Raw genomic sequence first — 23,821 nt, forward strand, 5'->3', positions numbered from 1 at the left:
AAATACTTTGAGTGTGCAAATCCCCGGGTATGAATAGTACATATAATTGTGGGGGTCCTTGAAAAGTTTGAGAACCACTGATATAACAACATAGGTTTTTCAGAAAACTGTGTGACTGATTTAGAAGACATTTTTTGAATCTGAATGAACTGGAACAGTAGTTCCAGCTTCTGAAAACTTGTCGACTTGTTGTTGACCTTTTTCATCTCGTGGGGGGAACTTCAGTTTTCAGCCTCACCCAGCTGAGTGCTGCCCACAGAGGAGCGTGGAGTAGAGGTCAACTGTCTTGCTCGGGGACACTTCGACACTGGAATTGAACCTGGGACCTTCTGCTTCTCTAACTATTCAGCTAAACTGGGACTACACAGAGCCTATATCCAGACATTATCTTTTTTGAAATGATGTTGTTTGGGGCCAAGGTCGTGGACTGGATGAATGGCCCGACTGATGACAGAGTCCTGCCACTAGCAGGGCTACAAAGAATAGTGTCTGAGGGAGTGGACGGCACCATGATGACTGATGGATGACTGACTGTGTTCACTAACTTCAGCTTCACACGCAGCCATGCATGAACAAGTAAAGCTGACACAAAGGGTACATCGAGTTTTTTTTGCAGCAGATTACTCACAAGCACCCTGCGTCCCTATTCTGTGGTGTACCTTCGGCGAGGTGAAGAGATTGGGGGAAAACGGGGGGAAAAAGTAGGAAGTCCAGTGGTGGGAAAAGTTTTTTTACTTAGTAAAAGTATCGATACTGCAATGTAGAAATACTCTGTTACAAAAAGTCCGGAATTCAAAATTTACTTGAGTAAAAGTACAAAAGTAGTGGTATCAAAATGTACTTAAAGTACTAAAAGTAGAATGTACTCATTATGCAGAATGGCCCATTTCACAAGGTTTCAAATATGTGAAATTTATAAAAAAGCTTTTGAAAATAGCAGATCTACAAGCTCACAACATATTGTGAGCTTGTAGATCGGCTATTTTCAAAAGGACGAAATGTGTATAGGGCTGAAGTGGTTAATGTATGTTTTGTAATAATAATCCAAATCTACTAAGTAACTAACTAAAGTTTTCAAATAATTGTAGTAAAAGTATATGTGCCTCTGAGATGTAGCAGAGTAGAAGTAAAAGTACTGAAAATTGGAAATACTCCAGTAAAGTACAGTACTTGAGTAAATCCACTTGCTTACTTTACATCACGGAGGGGGGCCTACTGGTACTTTAGGCCCTCGGGGGACCCCCGGTCAACGAAGTATAAGGGTTTAAAGGAGTAGTTCACCCAAAAAATTACTTATTTTATATCAATTGCACGCCCCATGAAGCCTTGAATTCATGCATTTATTTTTGTTTTTGTCGCATTCCTAAGCCAACAATTTGATGACCGTGTGTATTTCCAGACACAAAGAATCTACTTTGTGTCTCCTACCGGATACATTAGTCGGTAGGAGACAGGAATCCAATTATTAGCTTAGGAATGCAACAAAAACAAAAACAAATCCATGAATTCAAGGCTTCAGGCGCGCTCCCACCGCACTTTTATTTTACCTCTGGGGCAGAATCTGCCAATGCATTGTCAATGTAAATGCGTGGATTCACGCAAGAGCGGATTTTTCCGCTTGTCGCGCAGACCTTGCGTTTATCTGCTCTACACGACTTGTCCAGTGTAAGCAGAAAACTGCTGGAGGCAGTAGCTGATTTTCCCCCTCTGTCCAATCGGGTGAGTTGAAGGCGGACCGTCCCAAGATTCAGGAAGCACCATGTTGCTCAAAGCAGCAGGCGGTGCGGGCTACGGGGACGGTCTTGAATGTGAGTGACAGGTGCGTCACAGCGTTTTTTTTTTTATCCGCTGGCTGCAAAAAACTGTGGCCGCGCACAACCTGCGTTTAACAGCGGCCAGCCAACTTTTGGTGAGAGCGCGCCCTTCATGGGGTGTGCAATTGAAAGAAAATAAGTCATTTTTTGGGTGAACTACTGCTTTAAGGTTAAACCATGATCAGCAGTGCCTCCCTCTCCCTGAAATGTTGCAGTGTGTTAGAAAGCCAACAGCACACAAGGTGTGCTCCTCTCGTAATGCATCTTTTTTTTTTTTACTGCAGGGATATTAGTATTGATAGGCGCGTCATTTTTACTGCTTCATTATTTATCTATATGATACGAGGTGAATATTATTCATCTCTAGCTTGCAGCACGTCCCTTCCCTTCCATTCAGAGAGAGCACAACAAAACAGTCGAGTCGAAATGTAATTTCATGCTGCTGATCTGCGTTTACAACTCGAGCATCTGACTGACTTTGGGGAAATAATTTGATTGCAAACAAGTGGGGTGTCCTGCATGCACATCACAGACACAGGGATAAACAATCCCCCGAATCATAACTCAGTAAACCATTGCAGCAAGAGAAGGAGTCTCGAGGACTTCATTATTGACTGTTATACTGCACTCGGCAGCCACACCAAGGCGGCCTCCTACAGTACATTAGTGCACTCTTTTTGCTTAACAACTTCCAACCTGGCATCCCTATTTTTGGCATCATCCTATAATTCTAAAAGCTCTGTGTGCGTCTGTCTGTGGCTGTGTGCGTCTGTCTGTGTGTGTCTCTTCTGCCCGGTTCTCCTCAGTGGCTGGAGCAATTGATCTGCATTTGCACAGCCATTGACCATTACCATGTGCACGGGACACCGAAGCCCGTTTTTCGCTTTCCCCAAATGTCAGCTGTTTATTAACGTTTTTGTGTTCACTGGCCCCGGGTTCCCACATCCGTTGCCACATCCGTGAAACAAGCGGACCGTGACGCGCGTGTGGGACTGTGGGTGCTCATATCCCCCGACGGGGGGTATGGTCTAGTATCATTAAAGATGAAAACGTTCAAAATGTTCAAAAAGGCAAATTTTGCCGATCTACAAGCTCACAACGAGTTGCAATGCACCATGAGCTTGTAGTTCAGCTGTTTTTGTGCAGCACCATGACAAAGTATAAAATATGGCTCAAGTGGTTATGTTATTCACACAAAGTGAATGCAATCATTTGCAAAACAAAACATATCCATCTTATTTTTCCCCTTCTTCTATTCATTGTGCCCGCTCAAAGTTATAGTTACAGTGTAGCTCAGAGAAGTACTAACTATACACTGTCTTTTAAATAAGGTGATAGGCTGAAATACTAATTGCATAATGCTTAATTGAATGTTAGCTCGGGGTCGTTATTATGACAGAAAGGTTCCATTGACGGGAAATAGGTGTCTGAGCTAAATAAACACTGGACATCTTCATTTCCAGTTGAAAGCCTCCGAGAGCTGCTTAAACTGTCACTTTCATTGACGTCAGTATGTCCCTGCATTCCAGGCGTCCATTGATTATAGTTTTAGTTATATCAACAGCTATGATTTGTACGCCTCTCTAGTCTCTCAAGACATGAATAAACTACTGTCCGACTGTGAGACAAACCCACTTAACCTGCAGAAGCCTGCATGCGCCTCAGCCTGCATGGGAGAGAGACATTCCGAGTCCATCTGATAGTGATCAACCACACAGCTGAGAGGGAGAACTAGAGCCACAGCCATGGTTGCCAGGTCTGCTTATTATAATTTCCCCGCAAGGTTGTATTTGAAAATAGCAGATCTACCAGCTCACAACGCGCCGCATCGCGGCGCGTTGTGAGCTTGTAGATCTGCTATTTTCAAATAGCTGATGTACATGTTAAAGTGTTCATGTGGCTCATAGTCGCTTCTTTTGGGCTGGTTTTCCTAGACCTGGTTGCTTGTTTCTCTCACAGCATCTGGCAACACTGGCCACAGCCAGAGTTCAAAGCCAGCTGGATCACTGGTTATCCCCAAGATCATGTTCTTCGTTATTTCAAACATGTTTACTTCTTTGGCAGCTCAACAATGGACACGATGATGAAAGCACATCTGCCGAGTCAGCATTTAAAAGAAAGCTGCTCTAACCTATCACATTATTTCAATTGATCTGTCAGTGACTGTTTTCATAATCCGTTGGCATTCATTTTTAATGGCCAGCATGAGTGTTGAAAAATGAATGACGTGTGTTTTGTGGCATTTTCCGGTGGTGTAAAGTAACTTTTACTCAAGTATTGTACTTAAAGGGTAAGACCACTTTGGTAGAGGTTTGGGTTGTGTAGTTACCTTGCCATGATGTAACTCCAAAGGTGGGCAAGAAATCAAAAATAATTGCTCCATTGATTAGAAATTCATAATTCAAAATATGCTCCTCATTGACTTACATTGTACGGTAAAACAGCTCTCAAAGTCACTCTTTTAGCACATAAACGAACGCAAACATAGCTGATTCAGACAATATAGAGCATCACCAAACCCAGTACTGTTTGTTTTTTTAATAAAAATGTCAACTTCCTGTTGATTTTACTATTTGAAGATCTGGATCCGGATCCGCGGATCCAGTCCAGGTTTTCTACTTATTAAAAATGGCAAAATCTACAGGAAGTTGACATTTTTATAATAAAAAAAAACAGTACTGGGCTTGGTGATGTTCTATATTGTCTGTATCAACTTTGTTTGCGTTCGTTTGTGTGCTAAAAGAGTGACTTTGAGAGCTGTTTTACCGTACAATGTAAGTCAATGAGGAGCATTTAGAATTATCAATTTCTAATCAATGGAGCAATTATTTTTGATTTCTTGCTCACCTTTGGAGTTACATCATGGCAAGGTAACTACACAACCCAAACCTCTACCAAAGTGGTCTTGCCCTTTAAGTACAATTTTGAGGTATTTTTACTTTATTGGAGTATTTCCAATTTTCAGTACTTTTACTTTTACTCCACTACATCTCAGAGGCAAATATTACACTTTTACTCTGCTACAATTATTTGAAAACTTTAGTTACTAGTTACTTTGTAGATTTTGATTATTATTACAAAACATACATTAACCACTTCAGCACTTCGGCCATTTGAAAATAGCAGATCTACAACCTCACAATGTGTTGCGGTGTGGCGCGTTGTGAGCTTGTAGATCTGCTATTTTCAAAAGATGTTTATACATTTTATACATTTGAGTTGTGAAATGGGAAATTTTGCATAATGAATAGGCCTTTCTACATTTTGATGACAATACTTGTGTACGTTGTACTCAAGTAAAGTTTGAATTCTGGACTTTTACTTGTAACAGAGTATTTCTACATTGCAGTATTGATACTTTTACTTAAGTAGAAAATGTGAGTACTTTTTCCACCACTGCCAGTATGAATGTAGAAAAATGAATGATGGGTGTTTTGTGGCATTTCCTTTCATGGGATTTATGTTGTGTCTATACCTGCACACTCAAAGAACACTTGTATGTTCGTCCTGACTAGCTTTGGCCCAGTAGCCAGCAGTGGTGTAAAGTAAGTACATTTACTCAAATGCTGTACTTAAGTACAATTTTGAGCTAGTTTTACTTTAGTGGAGTATTTCCAATTTTCAATACTTTTACTTCTACTCCACTACATCTCTGAGGAAAACATTGTACTTTACTCCGCTACATTTATTTGAAAACTTTAGTTGCTAGTTACTTTTTAGATTTATATATATTTTTTTACAAAACATACATTACCCACTTCAGCCCAATATATATTTTGGCCAAATAGCAGATCTACAAGCTCACAACATGCTGCATCGCGAAGCGTTGTGAGCTTGTAGATCGGCTATTTTCAAAATATTTGTATACATTTTGAAAACTTGAAATGGTACACATGAGTACTTTTACTTTTGGTACTTTAAGTATATTTTGATACCAATACTCTTGTACTTTTACTCAAGTAAATGTTGAATTCTGGACTTTTACCTGTGTATTTCTAGATTGCAGCATTGATACTTTTACTTAAGTAAAAAAAAAAAGAGTACTTCATCCACCACTGCTGTGTTGTTCCTATACCTGCAGCAGACTGCCCATCAGATCAGAGAACACTTGCATGTTCATCCTGACTCGCCTTGGCGCAGTAGCCAGCCCTATTTAAAGCCCCATCAATGCATGTATTTGTTCGCCTTCTCGAGCTTCCAAAGGGGGAGGAGGAGCTCTATACTATACTAACTGCATGCTGAGGCTCTCTCCCTGAGAGTCCCACCTCTAGATGCATGCAAATGACAGCCAGAGAGGAACTCCAAATACAGCACGGATTGCTTTGGATCACTGAAAGGGAAGGGGAGCGCACGTCGGGCACATGCAGCAGCATTCACAGCACAGGGAGATGTGCTCCTGAATCATTCTGATCTGATCCGCTGGCACTGGCAGGACTGCGTAAAGATGACAGAAGAACAGGTTGATATTCACGTGTCATAAATGGGATTTTTGTTCGTTTCTTTTGCCCGATCTCGTGGTGTGACCCTGTAAATTAATTAAGTGCACAGGATCCGTGTATCTTATTGCGTTCAATCAGGACTGTATCCGATCTGAAATCCAAACATTGAAAATCGAAAATTGTTTTTTTTTTGCCTTCAATATCAGCCTTTCATCTACATGAAAAGAAAACGAAACTTGATTTGTTTTTTGTAATTATCGATCTTTCATTGTGGAGGAAAAGATCGGAGAAGGAACGATCCCAGCCAGGACCCCGAATGAACAGCTAGATCACTGTGATCAGCGCTACTTTTTTTTCTCTCCAATGGAATAACCTCGAACATTGTACAGAATTAAAACGAGCAAAAATAAAAGAAACTGCCGGATCGGAGTGAACCAGAAGAAAAAAGGGAGTAAGAGACTGGGGTGTAATTAAAGTTTCCTGTGATCATCATCATCATCATCATTCCGTCGTTTAAGGAGCACACGCCGTCAGACCCTCTTGTAGAGAAAGTGTTGGAGAGGTTCAATGCGTCGCAGCCCCGCGCCTCCCGATGGAGCCAACGACACTGTAACGCTATGGAGTAGTCGAGACTCTTTTTTCCTTGTAATCGATTAAGCCGGTAAGTCAATTAAGACGATTGTATTTATTGTCCCATCATAATGTGTATTTTGTATCGTAGATTGTTCCCTTTTTATATGAATATATGGACTATTTATAGGTATAGATAGACCTACTCTGCTGCACTTTTCTGTGCTTTTTTTTGCAAACAGCTAAATAAAGTATTCAATCAATCAATCAATCAATCAATCAATCAATCAATCAATCAATTAGTCAGACCAGTGGTTGCCAATCTTTATAGCTCGAGACCCCAGAGAGAAATTCGATCGGTCTCCCCAGGACACAAGCTATAGTGAAAATAGCAGATCTATAAGCTCACAAGGTGTCATGAAGCGAAACATTGTGAGCTTGTAGATCGGCTTTTTTCGGTACTTCTTCAATATTTGTTTTCATATTTTTGGAATTCATACACAGAGCCTGTGAAGATTTGTATTATTATATTCTTTATATTCTTTATTCCCATCATATGGGTGTTTTATCTTAGATCGTTTCCCTTTCATATGAATATAGCCTTGGATCAAGACTATCATAATGTATTCTGAGTATATGAGTCTGACTTTTACTTTCAGATCATAGATATGCAAATGGCAAAATCGATCATATACATTTTAGTCTTGATCCAAGACTAATAGGAATATATGTATTATAGATAGACTATGTCGAATAGCTTTAAGTATACCCATGCAGGTGTCCATAAAATGAACACGTTCCAACCAGTAGGTTGATCTCTAATATTGCTCTTAGTTTTAGGCTGTCATCCTAAATCGGGATTGGTGCGCCGTGTCAGCATGAAGAATTTATGATGATGCATTAACACATTTTCTGATGTGATTTGCTACTCACCCCTGCTGTCACCATAAACCATATTATATCTATCTATCTAGCCTGCAGCAAGAGTTACTGTTTCACTCGCTCCTTTTTTCTTTTAAATCAAGAAACGAAAAGTAATTTCAAAGTACCTGCACATGTGAGATAGCTAGATCGAGATAGATAGATAGATAGATAGATAGATAGTTAGTTAGTTAGTTAGTTAGTTAGTTAGTTAGTTAGATAGATAGATAGATAGATAGATAGATAGATAGATAGATAGATAGATAGATAGATAGATAGATAGATAGATAGATAGATGGGGGTACTACAGTGGATACATGATAGGTGGGCACTAGGGACATCTGGGCACCTCAATGTAAAATTGGCTATTTTGTCCAAAATGTAAAAAAAATAAATAAACATTGTAGTAATGTAAAGTATACATGATTAAGGTCTAATATTTCTACAATTGTTATAAATAGCTACAAAACCTGTATATCCAGTCATTTTGGGAAGGATACAATTAAGTCTGATAATGATGTACCGTGCATGTTCACATCATGTATGCTTTACTTAAGACCATGTTTCTAATATTTTATTTTGTAACATGTTGGACAAAATAGCCAATTTTACATCGAGTTGCCCAGATGTCCCTATAGTGCCCACCTATCCTGTAGCCTTTCAAAGTACCAGAGAGAGAGAGATAGAGAGAGATTAGATGGCTGGATGGATAGATAGTCTGAGAGAAAAAATAAAGAAACAAATGTGCTTTTGACATATTGTGGCATGGCTATTGGATACCTTGTTTCTGTCGGAGAGAGAGAGAGAGAGAGAGAGAGAGAGAGAGAGAGAGAGAGAGAGAGAGAGAGAGAGAGAGAGAGAGAGAGAGAGAGAGAGACTCTTCAGGGCTATGCTGTAACTCACCGTGCAGGAGGCTATACTGTCCTATGGCGCTGCATGCGTAGCGCTGATCTGCATAGTGCAGATTTACTGGCTCTGGTGCCTTTCATCTCTAAGCTTATTAACAGTGGGCCATGATGATGTAGGACATCTGCACACTTGAGCAGCATTTTGGCCGCTCCGTCATGTTCTCTCAAAAACATCTGCGGGTGATTTTAGCTCCTCTTATCTTTTTAGTCAATTAATTGCATTTTATTGGTCGTGCTGTAGATGCAAACTGATATGTGCTAAAACCTTGTTTTGGCATCCTTTTTTCTTTTTTTTTGGTTCTACTTTATCTTTCTCTGCCATTTCGGCACTCCAGGAGGTCGTGCAGAATGTGCACGTTCGGTAAGCACAAGTGCACCTTGCTCAAGAAAAAGAGTGTCTCCATTAGCTTTCTTATTGTGCTTTCTTTAATCAGATTTGGGTGCCAATTTTGTGGCTGACTGCTCCTTTGTTTTAATAGCTTGTGCCTTTTGTACCCGCCACTTCATGCGTACTAAGGTGCACTAAAGAACTGTTCGCCCTAAATTAACGCATCTTAATGAGGAAATATCTAAACCTCAAAGCCTCAAACGAGCCTCAAAATTGTTGGACACTAGCCTATTCCAAACCGAGAGAATTGTCAATCAAGGTGTGTGATGTGTTGTGATGTGTCTTCACTTTAAGCCCAGAAATCAACTATGGATGTAGTGTTTAACATTAAGTAAATAAGAAGAGACTCTTCTCTGCCTCTATCTGCCAGCTCAAATTAATGGGCCAGCTCCAAAGATCACTCAACCGCAGAACAATTGTGAAAGGATGGACTAATATGAACTCCCAGAGGCAGGCTGGTGTGTTTGCTTGTGGTCATCAGGAAGCAATAATAGTTGGATTACCATGAAATCTAATTAAATGCTCAAACTGGCAATGAGGGAAAACATTTACTACCATACACATCCAATTACATCCCATTTACGTCCCATATTTGGGTTTTGTCTCCTCGACATTGCAGGTGGGCATGTACAGTATAGTGGCTGTGATTTTGTCAAATATCCCATGCAAATTGGGTTTATCGTAGCCGAGCTGCACGGTGACAGGGGCCATTAGTGGGCGAGAATAAACCATATAAGGAGAGAGAGGGAGAAAAAAATAGATAGTGCAACTCTGTTCAGCCGCAGTGTTCTCTGAGACAGGAAAACCCTTCAGATAAATACCGCGAGGCTATTTCTCAAAAGACTGAACAGAAAATAGGCTCCTCGCACACCCACGGAATATTGGATCAGCCGAGAAAAGGACGAAACGAGGGGCAAGGGAGTTGAACTCTCTCTCTCGCCTCTTTCAGTGGGCGGATGTCACAATTATCATTCTCTGGGATTGCAGTGGAGAGCTGGGGGCCGCTAGTAGACCCGTTGCGGATGCAGTATAGTACGTGGGTGCATGGTGGTGTCAAACCCTGCAGGGCAAGCCACATCACTTCTAATACAGTGGAAAAAAAGGACAAGCGCCACCATGATTGGGGACGGAAAACAAACACACACACACACACACACACACACCGGTCATGCTCATGCACGCGCACGTTCGTTCATACACAGGCACGGGCAGAAACACACTCCACACGCGCGCATAGGTAATGGAGTACAAGGGGCTGTAATCTTCCCTCCCGTGTCAAGCTGAAATGAAACTGCCCTGGCTGGACGCAACAAGTCTCTCTCTTTCTCAGCCCCCACAAACAGCCTCCGAGCCAGAACCAGAACACCTAGCACTTAAAAGAGAAGAAGAGGTCGATAGGGAGGGGGGGCGTGGGGAGAGGAATGAACTACTTCTCTTCTACTGCTCTATACGCGACTGCATATTTATTGTCAGTGCTAGTTTAAATGGGAGCGAGTAAGTACTTGGGTAAGGGCTGGCATCATGGTTGAAAGCCCTTCTCTATAGCATGCAACGTCAGACAAGGCATCGTTGAAGAATAGCTGTATGTGGCCTGCTGGGGCTAAGCCACTCACTCTGTTGCTGTGTGTTGCTGTTGCCCGGGGTCTTTTATCACCAACACTGACAAGAAAAGTTGCCTTTTGTCACGAACACTGACAAGTCGCCTTGTGTAACTACAAACTCCCTTTTTTTTTCTATGACAAAGCCCTCTATCAGACATGGGGGAGTTCAGGTGAAGGCCAGTAAGTTGTCAATGTGAGTCCTCCTGAGTGCAGGAAACCGGATCCAATGAATCCTTGAGGATATTCCCCCAGAAAATAATGAACGGTATGACGTTTGTTTCATTTCACCTGTAAGAGAAATAACATTTCTGTCTCTCTCTGCTCTATACTGTATATCTATGTCTGAGCAAAAGCCCCCTGTGGTTGGTTTTGGAATGGAAAGCCTAGTGTTATGACGAAATGTTCTGTGAGCCAAGGCCACGCAGTGCACACAATTCACAGCCTTTGTTTAAAGTGCACCCTTTCTGTGTCGGTGCCTGCTGAGCACACAGTTCTAGAGTTCAAGATTAAAAAAACACACGTGGCTCTTGTTGTCTGTAAACGCGTTAATCTCAAGCCTCTGTTATGAATTGATATATGATATCTGACACTGGCTCATAGGGGGAAAAAAAAAGAACCTGGCAGGCCACTTTGAAAGCGGGTAAATTAGCAGCTAACACAGGGGGTGATGGGGTTGTGCTTTCAGAAAGACCTTTGCAATGTTGTTGCTGGCCTATTTTAACTGTCCTCTGCAGTATTCACTTTTTAATTGGTCTTGAAAAGCCTCGTCCAGTGAAAGGCCAGACCGGGAAGGTCAGCACAAGTTTCAGCTGTTTAGGCCATCAGGCGTTCAATTAACTTACCTGCCTGAAAACAAAGCTGTTAGCTTTTAACGAACAGGTCCTTAAACTAATCAGGCAGATTTGTGTAATCTCACAAATTCTGATGACATCATTCACTTTCTTAATTTGCCCAGGCCATGCACTTGGCACAAAGAGGTCCATATAATACCATCCTATGCGAGATTACCTTCTAGAGCTGGATGATGACCGTTGGCAGAACCATTGTATACAGTTTTGTGCACAGTGGACAAGCCAGGTATACAGAAAAGCACTATACTGTTGCATTATGGTGCTAAATGACCCATTAAAGCTTAACGTTACATTGCAACAAACAGGCACAGGCCAGCATCTGCAGGGCTTCCAAGCCTTAAGGCCTTTGCAGACAGGGTGCCATTAGTCAATCAGTTTTTACCGCATGCGGAAAAAACGCACGAATCGAACTGGGTTCGATTGGAGAAAAAAAAAACGCATCGCATCGCCGCACGGTAAATTCGGAGCCGGTGTGCATGAGGTCATTGAGAACCATGTGTTCATTTAAAAAATTATATTGTCCGTTTTATCCGTGCGAAAAATCGCACCCTGTCTGCAAAGGCCTTTAGGCTTGTAAGCATTTGCTCAAAAAATTTGAAGACATCATCACAAAACATATATCCATTTAAGTTGATTAAATGCTATTTAGACCATTTTTTATTTGATTTACTTTGAATAGTCAAAATCAGTGGTGTAAAGTACATTTACTCAAGTATTGTACTTAAGTACAATTTTGAGGTATTTGTACTTTACTTGAGTATTTCCAATTTCCAATACTTTTACTTCTACTTGTCTCCACTACATCTCAGAGGCAAATATTATACTTTTACTCCACTACAGGTATTTGAAAACTTTAGTTACTAGTTACTACACATTTTGATACCAATACTTTTGTACTTTTACTCAAGTAAATTCCGGACAGAGTACTTCTACATTGCAGTATTGATACTTTTACTTAAGTAAAACATTTGAGTACCACTGGTTAAAATGGACAAACAAAGGGGAAATAACACTACAACGCATGCCTGCATGCAGAGCATAACTCGTGCACGACAGCGCCCGCATGCACACAGCCTAAGAGCTCAGCACCATGGACAGCGATCCTGTCATTTTGGAACCCACTTCAACCAATTATTGTGTTGGACATGGATTACATGTGATGGCGGTCCCTCTCGACATTATAGCCCAGGGCCACTAAATTCTTAATCCTTTAACATAAAACAAAGTTCGATGTGATGGGCCCTCCAGGGAGTCCCGGGCCCCGAGGACAACCGCCTCCTCTTCCCCTTCCCCCTGAAGCTCTGTCCCAGGGATGATCATAGCCTATACGGGAAAAAAAAAGTGACAAAGGATACATTGTGAGAACAGCCCATAAAGTATGTGATTCGCAACAGCTTGGCTTTGGCTGTGTGTGCTTAAGACAGATTAAAAAACAAGAACACATTTGACGTATGCTGTTTTTTCCCCTTCTCTTTAGTACAGCCATTGTTGCATTGTGCTTACCTTGTCACGTAGCTTCCAGCTGGAATTTAGTTCTCTATGGCAGGTCTCCAAGCCTAAACAGAAATCACGTTCATCAATCTGGTGTTCTATCTAAGAGTGACAAAGGCTTACTTTGTGCGCATAGCCCATAAAGTATACGACGTGGCTGCGGCTGTGTGTGCATATGACAGATTAGAAAAAAATAAAATAAAAACATATTTGACTTACCCCATTTGAAGAGGAAGGCCATTGTTGAGCTCGTGCTTACCTTGTCATGTAAGTTTCCTGCTGGAATTTACAAAGTATCCATGGCAGGTCTCCAAGCCTAAAACAGAAACCATGATTGTCAAAAGCATTCATCATTGGTGGTCCATCTTTCACAGAAGAACAGTTTGTTTTTTTAGATGTTCCATGCCCCTCTGTTTCCTGGCATGGTGACCCAACAGCCCACCCAGGTGTGGCCTCGCAGAGTAATGAAGGAACAGATTTATTGGTCAAAGAATTGCAATTGACTAGGGCAGGGGTCTTCAACATTTTCAGGCCAAGGAGGCCTGAGAGAGAGATGAAGCAGGGACCCCCTCTATATTATACAATTGTGTTCCTTCTTTTTTTTTTTACTTGATCTGCTCTGTTTTCCCTCTACACCTGTATCTCTTTGCCAAAAATAGCTGATCTACAAGCTCACAACACCTCGCAACGCGAGGGGTTGTGAGCTTGTAGATCGGCTATTTTTGGCTAAAGTTCTCCTCAGAAAAGGGATGCTAGGGTTCAAGCGATTAATGCAAAAAAAGAAAAAATCATATCACACGAAGATTTTGCGGACCCCATGTAGTAGCTCTGAGGACCCCCTAGGGGTCCCGGACCCCTTGTTGAAGACCCCTGGACTAGGGTCATTCTCCCTTTGCCTCTTGAATACACACCTTTCTCCAAGTCTGGTGTCAGTCTAAGAAACTGCTTATTTTCTGCTTGTTGCTGTTGATTAATATTAATGTGTATTTTGCAATCTAGGAACAAAGCAAAATAGGACACGACTTCCCCAATGTGCTCCCACATGAATTTCCCCTCACCCATAAAAACACAGCACCCAGAATGCTGTAGTATCCTGTACACGCACGCACGCAAGCACCAAATGGACCCATTTGGTTCCATTTGTACACTCTCAGAGTTATGGAAGTCCTTGAAATAAAATTTAAAAAGTTTGAGAACCACCGGTCTAAGGGCTGTGGTTAACTTGATCATAAGAGAGCTTCACATTTTGTTCTACGGCATACATTATCTCAACTGTGGATTTTGAAGCTGTCGTGTGTATTTCCAAACTGAAATGTGTGTTATTCGTAAAAGGTAAAATGCGTTGGTTTGAATTGTTAGATAGGTTATTAGCAACTAACACAGGGCGATGTGGGTTGTGCTTTCGGAAAGACCTTTGCAATGTTGTTGGCCTATTTTAACAGTCCTCTGCAGTATTCACTTTTAATTGGTCTTGAAAAGCCTCGTCCAATAAGACCAGGGAAGGTCGGCACAAGTCTCAGCTGTTTAGGTCGTCAGGCACTTAATTAACTCACCTGCCCCCGGAAAAAACAAAGCTGTTAGCTGTGAAAGAAAGAAAAAAAAGACCTTCAGCTAATCGAACAGATCATTGTACTCTGACACATTCTTATGACTTAATTTACTTTCCTAATATGCCCAGGTCATGCACTTGGCAACGAGGTTCACACAATACCTATCCTATGCTAGATTACCTTTTAGTGCTGGATGGGCATAGCCATCTGCTGTCCTATAAAAAAAAAGTGACAATGGCTACTTTGTGAGCACAGCCCATAAAGTACAGTATCTGACATGCAATAGCTTGGCTGTGTGTGTGTGTGTGTGTGTGTGTGTGTGTGTGTGTGTGTGTGTGTGTGTGTGTGTGTGTGTGTGTGTGTGTGTGTGTGTGTGTGTGTGTGTGTGTGTGTGTGCGTGCGTGCGTGCATGTGCGTTAGTGCGTGCGTGCGTGTGCGTGTGTGTGTGATAAAAAAAAACAGAAACACATTTGACATCGTTTGCAGAGGAAGGTCATTGTTGTCTTTCGCTTGCCCATGCCAGATTGAGACAAAAAACGCATTCCTTACCACATTTGAAAAGGAAGGCCATTGTTGTCCTGTGCTTACCTTGTCACGTCGCTTCCACCTGGAATTTAGGTCTCCATGGCAAGTCTCCAAGGCTAAACGGAAATCATGTTCTTCAAGCTGGCGTTACGCCTTCCCAAAAGAACAGTTTGTCTTCGTATTTCTCATGCCCTCTCTGTGTCCTGACAGGGTGACCAAACAGCCTACGCAGATGTAGCCTCACAGAGTAATCAAGGAACAGATGTCTTTGTCAAAATTGTAATTGACTAGATTTTCATTCTTTATTTGCCTCTTGAATACGCCATTCTTCTCAAAGTCTGGGGTCGGTCTCCCAACTGCTTTTATCTTTTTTTTAGATTGTTGCTGTTGATTAATATTGATGGGTAATTCAATCTAGGAATAGTAATAATAGTATCTTTTTTTAAAGCACACAAGAACAAACACTGTGCTCCCACATGACTTTCCCTTAACTCATGAAAACCACAGTACCCAGACTGCGTTAGTAACCTTTAACAACCACAGAGCTACAGGCTAAATATGTCTGGAGAGGGCACAGAAAGTCTCTTTCCCATGCATTTCAATCAAAGTCGCTCACCCAGCGCATATTCCCCTAGGGACACCCTCCTTCCGGGTATTTGCCACATTACTGAGGTTATAAAAGCATGCGCTTTATGACCTTTATGCGTCTACGTCACAAACTACCTCCACGAGCAAGCCAGGGCGTCAAGCCCATTGGTCGAGCGAGCCATGAACCGGTGAGGTCAAATGTCTAGTACCGGATTTGACCACTTGGAAACTGCTTCAAAAAAGTCCACTGGTCCTGGGGGCTTGCTAATGACTCTATAACAGGGGTGGGCAACTTTGATGACGGAGAGGGCCACTATATTTCCACACTCATTCCAAAGGGCCACATACTTTCGCCATTCTATGTCACATTAAAGTTGCAAAAATAGCCGATCTACAAGCTCAAAACGCGTCCCAGTGCAACGTGTTTTGAGCTTGTAATTTTTATTTTTGAATTTGAATCCAGAATTTAGTTTTTGCTGTTTTTGAATTGGAATCCTGAAAAGCAAATGCATTTAGTATACTTATGTTAACATATGAACTTAAATACAAATACATTGGACATAAAAAAGACAATATAATTTTAATACAAGTCATTAAGCTACTAATGTAGACTGAAGTAATTAAAGCGGGTCATGTTTGCATGTTTGGAATTGTAACAGCTGAAATCAGTAATATATCAGTATTCTGATGGCCGCATTAAGTGAAGGTGGGTGCCGCCAGTTGCCCATGTATGCTCTATAAGGTATGCGTGCGTGTGTGCGTGCGTGTGTACTAGCAATATATTGTTAGGCCTATGTTTTGTTTCCGTCTATGGTCTGTGGTTAATTTTGAAGCTGTCATGTGCATTTCTGAACTGAAATGTGTGTGTGGTCCGAGGTAAACTTTGTTGACTTAGGAAAGAGGTTCACATAATACCATCCTATGCTAGATGCTCTCTAGTGCCGGATGGTCTTAGCTATGTACGGTATGAAGAGTGACAAAGGCTACTTTGTGAGCACATGGGCACAGCCCACAAAGTGTCTGAAATGCAATAGATGGGTGCGCCAGACAGATTAAAACAGCAAAGATTTTTACATTTGGCTTTCCCCATTTGAAGAGGAGGGCCATTGTTGTCGTGTGCTTACCTCGTCACGGAGCACACAGCTGGAATTTAGGCATCCATGGCAGACTCCCAAGCCTAGACAGAAATCATGTTTTATCAAAATTCCATCTTAGCAAAAGTGACAATAGCTACTTTGTAACCACAGCCTATAAAGTATCTGATATGCAATAGCTTGACTGTGGCTGTGTGTGTGTGTGTGTGTGTGTGTGTGTGTGTGTGTGTGTGTGTGTGTATGACAAATAAATAAAACAAAAACACATGGTGCTTATCTTGTCATGTTGCTTCAAGCTCCATGGCAGGTCTCCAAGCCTTAGGGCACACTCACATTATGCGTCAGAAGCGTTGTAGCCGACGCACGCCAACGCTTCTTCTCATATTGTCACAACCTATGGTTGTAGGCAGTGCCGGTTTTCTGCAGTGTAGTATGTTTGACAACTTACATTGGGAGTGGCTGGCTATAACTGACAGAAAACTATAAGTGACATACCTGTCATGCCTGAACATTGACGCCCGGTAAACGTTCACCAGTGTTGAACTCCACGGTTCATACAAGTTGAAAGTGCTGCGCCAAAGCGCCACGTACTGTGAACGGGCCCTTACTGTGAACGGGCCCGTACTGTGTACTGTGAACGGGCCCTTATACTGTAGTTCATTTTTGCGATGTGGCTCCTATGGGGCAAGTCGTCAAGAAGAGGGTCTGTGTGTGTGGCAGTATTTGTATTTATTGTCTCCGCCAGGCCGAAAGGCATGGCGAGAGAATATGTTTTATCTTTGCTCAAATATGGATATGACTGATGCCAGAGTACTAACATCATAGACTGGCCACATGACATTTGAGATCCACATGGAAAGCTGCACCGTCATTAGACCCCATCTTGTTCATTAGTGTCTTAATCACACAAAGCCTAGTGTCCCTATTTTGGGCATGTCATAATAGGGGAACATGTGGTACAGCACATTTCAACAGCAAGGCAATTCAATGTGTTTTACATAAACCATTAAGCAAAAGTAAACATGACTTGTGCTAAACATTAACAGATCTACATGCTCACAACGTATTGCAACATGGTACGTTACAAGTTTGTAGATCGGCTGTTTTCAGCAAGGAGATGTGGTGTAGAACACGTACTGGTTCAACGTCAGGTCTGAGGACCACCAGGGGGTTCGGAATGGACCCTTATGGGTCTGTAACTCTGACAGTCTATCATGGCCAGTATTCATGTCAGTACCATTTGTGCACTCTCAGAGTTAAATTAACACTGAAGATTTCACAGTGTAGATTGGGCTCCCAAAGAACAAAAAAAAAAGAAGATAGACACAGACCCGTAAGGGTCCATTAGGACCTCTGGTGGGCCCCAGAGTAGATGTTGAGAAACAGTGGTGTAGAGCAGTGGTTCTCAAACTTTTTCACGTCAAGGACCCCCAAATTGACACTTATCAGCCCGCGGACCCCCATTTGAATAGATATGCCAGGGACCCCCGAAAGAGAAGATTTTGACGGCTCTAGCAGTGATTCTCAACCATTTTAATTTCAAGGACCCCCAGTTTGACATGCATTAGGCTACGGACCCCCATTTAATGGCATTTCTATCTCTGGGACCCCAATTTATATTGTAAAATCAATTTTAATTTAACTCTGAGAGTGTACAAATTTGTACACTCTAAGAGTTACAGACCCATAAGGGTCCATTTGGTTCCTAACTATCCATCATTTAGCTGGGGAGTGGGGACCCCCTGGAACTCCCTCAAGGACCCCTTGAGAACCAATGGTGTAGAGGTGACAAAAGGAGGGGGGACAAGCAAAAAAACCCTGGGGGAACCCAGTCAACAAAGTATATAGTTTATGCCTCATGGTGCCCAGCCCACAAGCTTACAAGGCACACAACGTTATTTACAGCACAGATTATCCCATTACCAATATCAATGGCACGTCACAGCTCATTCAAACGATCAAACGCCAACAAAAACAAACAAGCCGTCAAATCATACAAATAAACCTCTAAATAAACGGAACAAAGCACTCCTGTCTCACTATCCGTGCTTTACATGTAAGGTTTGTTGACATAAAAGCTTCCTGTCTAAGTAGCCATTGTACCTTGTCTTCATCCTTTAACCAAAATAATATTGGTTTATTATTTGGCATTCTTTCAAAAAAGGACTACATCTCAGATTACGGCTGTCACGATTATGACATGTTACTTATAATATACTTATATAATATATAATAATTGCGATTAACGATTTAATTGTGTTTCTGTCATTGAAAATTACATTTATTTTTGGCTTTTAGGCTTCGTAAACAAAAGTTGATCGGGGCAGATATGTCAAATGACAGACATTTAATTACTTTATACTTTCAAATAAAGATTAATAGTGGAAATGGCCGATCTACAAGCTCCAAAACGCGGCTATCCCAAATGCTTGCGATTAAGCGATTATGTAATAATTTTGTCAGGTCTATCTCGGATAAGTCGGAGCTCTGAGAAAGTCACAAGTTGGAGGTCCATTCACAGGGATTTTTCCATACCCTGGAGTTGGACATTTCTCATTTCCCACTTGGCATGAACACACAACGTCCTCGAAAGCCTATAGAATTGAGGACTGCTCTGTAGGATTTGGAGCAAACTAGATAACGCCAAAGTGCCACTAGTGGGTACCCTCCTTTACCTACAGCCAGTGGTGGAAAAACTACTCAAATATTTAACTTAAGCAAACGTATCAATACTGCAATGTAGAAATACTATGTTACAAGTAAAAGTCCGAAATTCTAAATGTACTTGAGTAAAAAATACAAAAGTATTGGTATCAAAATGTACTTAAAGAACCAAAAGTAGAAAGTACTCATTATGCAGAGTGGCCCATTTCACAAAGTTTTCAAATGTATAAAATGCATACAAATCTTTTGAAAATAGCAGATCTGCAAGCTCACAATGCGTCGCATCGCGACACATTGTGAGCTTGTAGATCGGCTATCTTTAAATGGCCGAAATGTATATAGGGCTGGTTTTGTAATAAGAATACAAATCTACAAAGTAACTAGTAACTAAAGTTTGCAAATAATTGTAGTGGAGTAAAAGTACAATATTTGCCTTTGAGATGTAGTGGAGAAGAAGTAAAAGTACAGAAAATTGGAAATACTCCAGTAAAGTAAAAAATACCTCAAAATTGGACTTAAGTACAGCCGGCCTACAGCCGGGGGGGGGGGGGGTCTTCTCTGACGAGCAGTGAGGTCACTCCAAGAAAGAGACCTTTTATGTCCTAAACCGTCCCTTTTCAGGAAATGGAAAAAAGGAACCTGTGTTCCAATGGATACAATGTAGTTATTATTTAGTCTCAAGCTCTTGCTAATATTGTTTTTAAAAATTAGCGGGTCTGCAAGCTGGTCTTTGAGGCGTTTTGAGCTTGTAGATCTGCCATTTTGCCCTTCTTTTGCCTGACACTGCCATAGTTTTCTACCCGACAGTGACGAACGTTATCCCTTAAATGGTGAGGGAAACATTTGCCGGTGGCAGGGGGCGTCAACTTAAACATGTAGCACGGCAGATCTGACAGAGCCATAAAAAAAAATGACGGCGTCATTAATCATTGACACGTGCGATATAGAAGCCAAGGAGAAACAATGATATCAGTAATCACCTGCATGCTGGTTGTTGTATGTGCAGTGTATTTTATTGTATTCACTCGTTTCTGGTAGTATTGTATTCTCCTATTTACCAGTGGTGGAAAAAGTACTCACATGTTTTACCTAAGTAAAAGTATCAATACTGCACTGTAGAAGTACTCTGTTACAAGTAAAAGTCCGGAATTAAACATTTACTTGAGTAAAAGTACAAAAGTATTGGTATCAAAATGTACTTAAAGTACCAAAAGTAAAAGTACTAAAATGTTTGAAAATAGCAGATCTACAAGCTCACAACGCGTCGCGATGCGACGCGTTGTGAGCTTGTAGATCGGCTATTTTCAAATAGCCAAGGTATAAAATAGGACTAAACAAAGTGGTAAATGCTTGTTTTATAATGTAATAGTTTATTACTGCAAAGTAACTAGTAACTAAAGTTTTCAAATAATTGTAGTGGAGTAAAATCACAATATTTGCCTCCGAGATGTAGTGGAGTAGAAGTAAAAGTACTGAAAATTGGAAATACTCCAGTAAAGTAAAAAATACCTCAACATTGTATTTAAGTACAGTACTTGAGTGAATGTATTTAGTTACTTTACACCACTGCTATTTACTGTAGGGCTAAAACTTAATTTGTCTGTATTTTACAATATTGAATCAAGTATATTGCTTGAATTAGGTACACAGTATGAGGCATATTCGAGGGGAATGTATTCCCACTTCAGTGTCCTCAAACCTAGTCTTATATCCATGCCTATACCTGTTAATGCCTCACATATGAAATGTTGTCCAATCTTTATGGTAGAGTATGCTAATACAATATAACTTATACAATTGGGGTGGTTGTATTTGGTCTCCCATGCTCTTCTATTGAGACATTTAGATCGTGTCAAAGGTCATGTCTCACCTAGACACAGGGGGTGCGTTCGGAAATTGCGCACCGGAGCGCACTCGCCTATTACTTTGTATTGGCCAGTGCGCTCAGTGCTGTATTTCCGAACGCACCCATTATCTGTAACAAATTTTGACCTGATGGTCAAGATTCAATTCATCCCCCGAGCAAGCAGGCAGGCTCTATAGGGCATAGCAGTGGCGGCCATTTTCTGGTTCCACTTCAAAATAGTCAATGCATTTTTCCCATTGACATTTCCAAAAATATTTATATCAATTCATTTAAGCCTAGAATCAAGCCATCCAGGGTCCTGGTGAATCATGACCATAAAACATTTATTTCTGTGATTTTTTAAAATGTTATAATTAATTATATGATATACAATATTTAATAAATACCCTTTGTTTTACCGTTTTCAAAAATGAATCAAACGTTTTATGGTCATGATTCACCAGGACCCTGGATGGCTTGATTCTAGGCTTAAAATAATTTATATAAATATTTTTGGAAATGTCAATGGAAAAAAATGCATTGACTATTTTGAAGTGGAACCAGAAAATGGCCGCCACTGCTATGCCCTATTAGCTCAATGGCAAACATGTCGGCACTTGCGAAATCCGGGGTAGAAGAGGAAAGTTACATAGGCTGCTGCATTTTGGGGGCGGGAACCCCTTTTTGTAACTGTTCACCTGTTTCCTAGGCTGTGTGTTTTCCACTTCCTGTCGATTTCATTGGATATCATTGGTCATCTGACCAGTATCATTGGATTTCATTGGATCAAATCGACAGGAAGTGGAAAACACACAGCCTAGGAAACAGGTGAATACCTTTCAGGACGGGAACCCCTTTTGGGGTAGGGTTCCTGTTGCTTACAGTATGTACAGTATATAGCAATTTTTTTGTAATGTTTTAATAAATGTTTGAAGTTTTTCAGAAAACTTAGGTCAGGATTTACCTACGTTTTTAGAATCGGCCTCAGATCTAAATGGGTTAACCCATTACGATCTGGAACGCATCTGTGTCACTTCAGATTTCTTTGGCTATTCAAAAAATAGCAGATCTACAAGCTCATAGCGTGGCACCGAGTGCCGCGCTATGAGCTTGTAGATCTGCTATTTTTTGAAAAATCTTGAAACATTTTTTTTTTTTTTTTTTTTTTTTTACTGTTAGGATTTAGAAAACATTTGTAACAATCGCCTCAGGTCTTAATGGGTCAATGCTGGCTAAATGAGACCTGTTGTGTTGCATGTCGTGTTTGCGATCGATCCACCTTCACTTAAACCTAGCGGGGGGAATCTCTACCGGTTGAGACGGCTGTTAAATTGTGTACAGACTTCCACAGCACAGGAGCGGGCAGGCATGTTAATGCAGCACACCCACTTATGTATGTAGTGCCCGAGGCCTCTGAGCTACTTCTGCTGCCTGTTGAATGCATTTCGCAAACCAACCACCGTCTAAATATTGATTATGCAGATTTTTTTTTTACCTAGTTTTAATTTGACCCTTTAGTCTAGCCTAGTTGGGTCTCATGTAATTGCTTGGTTGCCTGTGCTGTTTTTATGCCAGGTTGCCTTTTAACCCTGTATCAGCATTGTCAGATCTGCTTATTATAATTTCCCCACAAGATTTTATTTGAAAATAGCCGATCTACAAGCCAGAGTCCTGCAACGGGCCGGGTACCCGCGGATACCCGACGGGTACCCGCGTTTGACGGGTGAAAACGGGTGAAAATGTTACTTTGATAAGATCACGGGTACGGGGACGGGCGGTACTGAACTAATCGCGGGCGGGTATCATTTTATTGTGAAAATCAGAAAGCACTGTTTCCGCCCAAACAATGTCACTTGTGTAACTTAACACAGCACAACTGCATGGAGCACGCTGGTCAGTTACCTTAACTCACAAAAACACATTGAACATCCTGTTAAACCTTCAAATTAAAACTATCTGCGTAGATGCGCGTTCGCGCGCGTGGCTTAAGCTCGCTCCTCCGTCTTCACTTGATTTCTGTACGAACCTGACCACTGAAGGTAGCGCTGTTGTTGAAGGCTGCTATCTTTTTCAACACACTTTTCAATAGGATTTACATTTTACTCTGCATCACGGGTAAACGGGTCGTTTATTTGACGGGCGGGGCGGGTCTGGTTCGTATTTTGAAATAATCACGGGTGACGGGTCGATCTACGGATCTGAGTATTGACGGGCGGGGCGGGCGCAGGTTCTCAAAATTGGACCCGTGCAGGACTCTGCTACAAGCTCACAACGCGTCGCATCACGACGCGTTGTGAGCTTGTAGATCTGCTATTTTCAAATAGCTGATGTATATGTTAAAGTGCTCATGTGGCCCATAGTCGCTTCTTTTGGGCTGGTTTTCCTAGACCTGGTTGCTTGTTTCTCTCACAGAATCTGGCTGGTTGCGCGTTGCAACACTATCGCCACCTCTCCATCGTCGGCTCACTCCATGGCCCCGCTTTGCTCCTTATATGGTGATGGTTTGGCTGTCTCGTCCTCTCCTTCCCCTCTGCACACTGTCGGTCTCTTACGGGCTTCTCCGCATGGAGC

General features: G+C 41.5%; 1 protein-coding gene across 1 annotated transcript in view; it reads left to right on the forward strand.

Moving 5' to 3' along the window:
* The first annotated feature begins 6,778 nt into the window (after positions 1-6,778).
* slitrk6 (SLIT and NTRK-like family, member 6) overlaps positions 6,779-23,821 on the forward strand; it is a 36,500-nt gene continuing 19,457 nt past the window's right edge. Inside the window, exon 1 of the mRNA XM_080421869.1 lies at positions 6,779-6,914. The gene's annotated coding sequence lies outside the window, so the exon portion shown is untranslated. The remainder of the gene's footprint in view (positions 6,915-23,821) is intronic.

This window comes from Gymnoscopelus braueri (assembly GCF_963280865.1).
Source record: "Gymnoscopelus braueri genome assembly, chromosome: 24".
Lineage (NCBI taxonomy): Eukaryota > Metazoa > Chordata > Actinopteri > Myctophiformes > Myctophidae > Gymnoscopelus > Gymnoscopelus braueri.